The sequence below is a fragment of the Adiantum capillus-veneris genome, chromosome 5 (assembly GCF_014529385.1).
Source record: "Adiantum capillus-veneris isolate H3 chromosome 5, ASM1452938v2, whole genome shotgun sequence".
NCBI lineage: Eukaryota > Viridiplantae > Streptophyta > Polypodiopsida > Polypodiales > Pteridaceae > Adiantum > Adiantum capillus-veneris.
This window is the reverse complement of record NC_140935.1, coordinates 13,434,986-13,440,997: the sequence shown is the minus strand read 5'-3', so window position 1 is coordinate 13,440,997 and position 6,012 is coordinate 13,434,986. Positions and strand designations below refer to the sequence as shown.

The 6,012-nt window shown below is 43.8% G+C and overlaps 1 pseudogene; it reads left to right on the top strand.

Annotated features, from left to right (window-relative positions):
- The first annotated feature begins 4,745 nt into the window (after nucleotides 1-4,745).
- On the top strand, nucleotides 4,746-5,432 carry LOC147456891 (uncharacterized; annotated as a pseudogene).
- Nucleotides 5,433-6,012: the final 580 nt, after the last annotated feature.

Here is a 6,012-nt window from a genome sequence, read left to right as displayed (position 1 = left end):
TCTATTATACAACATGCTATTGATTATTGGACTAATGCCTTTAATTTGGTCCAGGTTTGAAAATCTAGTATGAAGGATGCTAGGTTCATCATTGGATATATCTTTGGATTTAAATAAATTTGGATTTGATATTTTCTACCTTAGTTTGACAAACTCCATTTGCTGGTTATATGGGTTTACAAGAGTACTTAATCTGGGTTAAAACCTGGGAGATATGAAACACTGTAAAGAATTGGAATTCCTTGCTGTGTATAGTCAAAGATCTAGCTTTGATTGGTAAACCTATACTTACATACATATTCTCATATTAGAGTTAAAATCTGGTTCTTACTACCATCTTTTGATAGATTTGACTCTGAGCCAATAAATCCTCTAGTATCTTTTTTGGTTGGTAAGCCGGAAATATCTTCTGCTCTAATGGTTGATACTTTGGATTTCTGCTAATACAACTTCCTGGCATATGGAAAAAATGGATTAATTTAAACTTTTATAGGGCTTGATTGATGTAATTAATGAGCTTGCTTTAACAAAAACTTCAATACTAACTGCTGTATTAAAAACATTTGGGTACAATGAGATTTCTAGCCATTCTGTTTTACTATGGATTGTTGGTTTGTTCTATTTGAAGGGCTCGACCTTGGAGCATATATTAGAATGAATTTACAAAACGGTGCATTGCAAGTTTTTGTCCATACATGTTATTAGCTGAAAGCAGTACATAGAATGTTATGGATTAGTCGACATTTTTTACAGTAAATGGTTATTATTAAAAAAAAACTTTTTTAAAAGAAACATATGGTGTAACTCTAGCAGGAATATGATGTAAAAATAACCTTGATATTTTAATATGTAGGACAGTAGCTAGTCTAATATTTTTTAAGTTTGACATGGATAACAGCTGATAGGTTCTTTGAAGCCTGCCATACATAGCCAAGTCTAACTGAGAATTATATCTTGGCTTAAAAAGGTTTAGCATGCTCCAGTCCGACTTTGATAACACTTGATGATTCTATTGGGATAGTTCTGATACCTCTGTATAAACTCATTTGGAATGATACCTCATTCTTATTATGCTGTACAGTTATGAATCTAAGACTGAGTTGTTTCTGTACAAATCTTTGCCTAGACATCTTTAGCCAGTCGTCTTTTGAACGTCTTGTTCCTTGGTGTGTATTTATTAAATTTAAAACGACAACACACACACACACTCATACAAACACACACACAAACACCAACGTTTAGGAAAAATGTGTCTCAGCTTACAATTGTACCGCTTTGAATATTGAAAATGCCACATATTGCCAACCCCCCCCCCCCGTCTCTCTCTCTAACGAATTTTTCCATTAGTGATGTCAAGAGTGGGGAGGTGGCAGATACACACACACACACATGCATATATATGTATGCATGTATGTATATATATGTGTGTGTGTGTGTGTGTTTGTGTGTGTGTATGCATGCATGTATGTATGTATGTGTGTGTGTGTGTGTGTGTGTGTGTGTATCCATCTATCTATTTATATATCTATCTATCTATCTATTGATATATATATATATATATATATATATATATTATAGAGAGAGAGAGAGAGAGAGAGAGAGAGAGAGAGAGAAAGAGAGATAGATTGATTGATTGATTATCGTCCTCGGAGGTCAAATATGACCTATGGGACCAACTACAATTATTACAAAGGTAGCTCCATCATATGACTAGTACAACTCAATTGGTTGGTGTAAAGGCTCGACGTGGGAGTACTAGCTTTAAAGGGGGTCATACAAATGAGCACATGAGCCATGTATCCTAAAATGGGAAGGAGGGGGACAAAATGACAACACGAGAAAAAAAAAACATAAGTGGTTACTATTGTCGGTAGCAACAGGGTCTTCTTAGGAGTTTGAAATCCTGAATGAGGGCTCGCCCATCTTGATAGACTGCCCAGTTTCCTTGTTTACGAGCATCATGTATTTTCTTGAGCTCGCTTGCTTTGATTTTGAGTTGGTTTGTAGTTAACTCCTCATCAATCCATAAATTCGTTCCCTTGAGGAGGCGCAATTGGCGTAAAAGCCTCAACCGATCTTCTTTGTCCTTAGGTAAGTGTGCATTACCCAGGTGGCAAGCGTCTGTTTGTGTCGTTGAGCCAAGAGATTGTGTTGGGCTCGATAGTGATTGGCTGCAAGATGTCATTGAGCTTGAGGATCGCTTCTTCGAGAGTCTCCTCGGTGGTACACCATAGTGATGGGAGCCCTCCGATCCTCACTTTAAGACCGAGGGATTCCCGTAGTTGGCGCTTTGGAGGGAGGCCTTTAACTCGGTGCCAGTCTTTTGTGTGATGCCATCTGTGACTTCTCGGACTTGCTTTTGAACCTTCGTGATGGACTCCACAATAGAGGCTTCAACCTCTCGTGCTTTTGTAAGGAGAGTTTGACTCTCTTCTTCCTTTGTGACCTCAATATTGTGTAAGCATTTCTTGAGGGCTACATTTTCCCTAATGAGCTCTTGGATTTGGGTCTCAAGAGTTGAGATTCTAGCTTCTTGGCGGCGAAGGAGTCCTTCCTGGGGACAGCAACCACAACAAGAAAACTTTTGCATGCACATGAAGTCGGTGTGCTAGGAGTAGTCGTTGTCGCAAAACTGTGTGAGACTTGGTGCCTGCGGGTCAAATGACCTAGTTCAAAAGCAAAGGAGACGGAGCTCTCGAAATCCAAGGCGACGGGCTCGAGCTCAACTGAGGCGGCCCACACAGTTTGCTGATGGACACCGTTTGGTGTCATAGTTGAGGCTTGCCGACTGTATTTGCATCTGCAAAGCTAGGAGTCGCCAAGGCTGCAGAGGGTTGGGATGAGCACGGGAGTAGCAGGGACAGCGTGAGGGTATGTGAGGGAGCCCGTGGGAACGCTGCTGGAGCAGCGGATGGTGCGATAGTGGCGGGACAAGGCGACGACATTGCTGGAGCTGTGACGCAGAGCTATTCGGGCTGAAGCTGGAGTAGGGCAACGTTGTAGAGCCGGGGACCCCCCGCAAGATAGCCCCTCGCCTAGGGGGAGGTCAGCGAAGCAGGAGCTGCTAGGGTTACAAAGAGAGAGAGAGAGAGAGAGAGAGAGAGAGAGAGAGAGAGAGAGAGAGAGAGAGAGAGAGAGTAGAGAGAGGAGTGAAATAAGGTAGGTATGATGATGATGATGATATATATATAATATATATATATATATATATATATATATATATATATAATATAGAGAGAGAGAGAGAGAGAGAGAGAGAGAGAGAGAGGGGGGGGCGGAGAAGTTAATGAGAAAGAAATATGGAGGCAAGGAGAGGGAGATAGAGAGAGAGGAGTGAAATCAAGGGTAGGTATATGATATATATATAGAGAGAGAGAGAGAGAGAGAGAGAGGAGAGAGAGGGGGGGGAGGGGGGGGGGGGGGGGGGGCGAGAAGTTAATGAGAAAGAAATATGGAGGCAAGGAGAGGGAGATAGAGAGTGTAGGAGAGTGGAGGACAAAGGATAGGGAGGATGAGAGGGGATAAGTGGGATGACTTTGGTGGCCAATGAGGGCGACAGTGGTGGTGCAATGGTGGCTCCTCCTCCCAAAAGGAAGCTCGCTTCAACAAGCTCACTCCATATCCTAACTCCACTACCTCCACTCTTGAACACCCAAAAAGAAATAAATTGTATTTTTATCCAAAGAAAAAGCGCAAGCATTTCTATGACATTTGCCCTCTATGCAAGTCAATTAGGGAATCTCTATGACCTTTGCCTTTTAGGTAAGCCAAGAAGTGAGTTTGTTTCACACTATAAGTGCTCTAATAAAACATCTCAAATTTCTCAAACTCTAATCAAAAAATAATTCATCTCTTTCTCATTTATGTAATTTGGGGGGGGGGGGGGGGGGGGGGAGGGCTCGTTCATAAGTGTCACGGGGCTATTTCTCGAATGATTGGGCAAAAATGTAACGTCCCCAACCTCTCTCGCTTGGGACTCGATCTCACACCTCTCGCTTGAGACTCGCGCTCCCTATCCAGCCCGCATGTTGCGCTTGCTTGAAATGCTTGTGAGTGCAGTGCTATAAAAGTCTTACCCCCTCTGCTGTTTGATCCGACGGCCCAAAGCCTCCCGCCTTGCCAAAAACGCGCCCCTGCCGTAGTTCCCATGAATGACACCCCGTGTCACTTATAAAGAGAGAAGGGGGGCGGGGGGCAATCGCCAAAACACTAAGAGCCTTGTCGCATGTGCTCATGCTTCCTCACGCAACCACGCTCTAAATCACAAGGGATGTTAATAAGTGCGGCCAAACGGTGGGAAGGGCAAGAAAAAGACTGATTTGAGCTCATGAACACGAATAGATAAACAGACATCCAAACTACATTGGCGCATTACATGGGACAATTTGGACATTATATTAATGTGGAGGTCAGTTTTCAATGGCACGCCCTAGTTTTCCGCGTCGATCCCACAGCTTGATATTCATTGAAGACCCCGTGTCCTGAGGGGCACGTTGGCATCATATTATGTTGTTGTTCACCTGCATTACTGCTCAGCAGAAGCCGGATATTTTTGTGGATTCTGGTGCATTACTGCTCGAGGACTCTTATTACCATCATGCGCTCATGGGTAATCATGCAGCGAATCCTTCAAAGATCTCGACATATCGTTTGTATCTGGTCGTATCTCCAACTACATCAAGAGTATAAGTAGATGCTATTCTGTAGGGATTATACTGGCTGCTCGCTGAATTAGCAACCTGAATATGGCGCCACCTCACTATCTGGAGGACTTGCGTCGAAGAATTGAGGCTTCCTTCATGAAGCTGGAAGCAATGGACATGCACGGGTGGCAGGCGGAGCAACAGCGTCTCGAGGCCAAAATAGAGGGAGTTTGTCCAGAGCTGGAGTCTATGCACACGAACGTAAGCATCACCCAGGTTGCAGGTGGGTAAGAATGATAATTATGAACGGACGGATGTATATGGTCGTGAAGCAGGAACTAACTACATGAGATACATATTAAGAGAATTGTTTCTTGATGAAGTTGGGTAATGCGCTGCAGGTGGGAGTGCTGTTGCAGCAGGTGGAGCAATGGCCATGCTGGGTGCTGCTCTGGCTCCGTTTACATTCGGCATTACCTTACCGTTGTGGCGGCGGGAGTGGCGCTGGGTGCTGCAGGCGGTCTCACCACCGCGGGTGGACATCTGACGCAGAAGCTCGTGTCCAATACTCGGTCTTCTGCAGAAACTCCATCATGTGATGCACCTGAAGGGTATAAAGCTTATCTCAGACGTGCTCCCTATACAGCAGCAGCTTGACGCGAACCGAATACAAAGCGTCTTGAAGAGGCTTCTCCAGAGCGGAAAGGTTCAAGAAGAACTTTGAGCTGGATGGTCCCCCCAGTTTACTGAGTGAGTAACGGTGAGCTGCGGGAGTGGGTGCAGAAGCAAGGCGTGCATGTCCGTGCTTTCTTGTGTTATGGCGACGAGTAACCTCGTAGGGAAGGCTATCTCAGGCGAGGTCACGGCCGCTGTGCCGCTTCTGAGCATCGGAAATGGCGTATGGGACATCGTGCAACGGGTGCAGAGACTGCAGCAGAGCTGCCACGCTGCCAAGGTGGTCCGCGAAAATCTTCAGCTCATGCAGGATGTTTTCTGTCTCAGCTTCGTGCATCTGCTACTATTGATATAGGCTCTCTTGTACCCCTTGCACGTTAATATTGATGTAGTGCTCCGTCTTTTAAATCTATCTCGTACGAGCCTTCTAATGAGCCTCGATCGTAAATTGTTTTTTGGGAAAATTACCAAAATACCCTCTAATTTGTGGAAATTCCCAAACTTACCCTTCAAATTTTAAAAAATTCCCAATATATCCTTCATATTTTGTCAAAATTTCCCAAAATGCCTTTCAAATTTTCCAAAATTCCAAAATACCCCGGGTTGTGAGAGTAATCGAAGATAAAAATATATGTACCTTTTCATAAGAAGACTGATTGTCTATAAATACAAGGTACTAAAACTAGAATTTGAC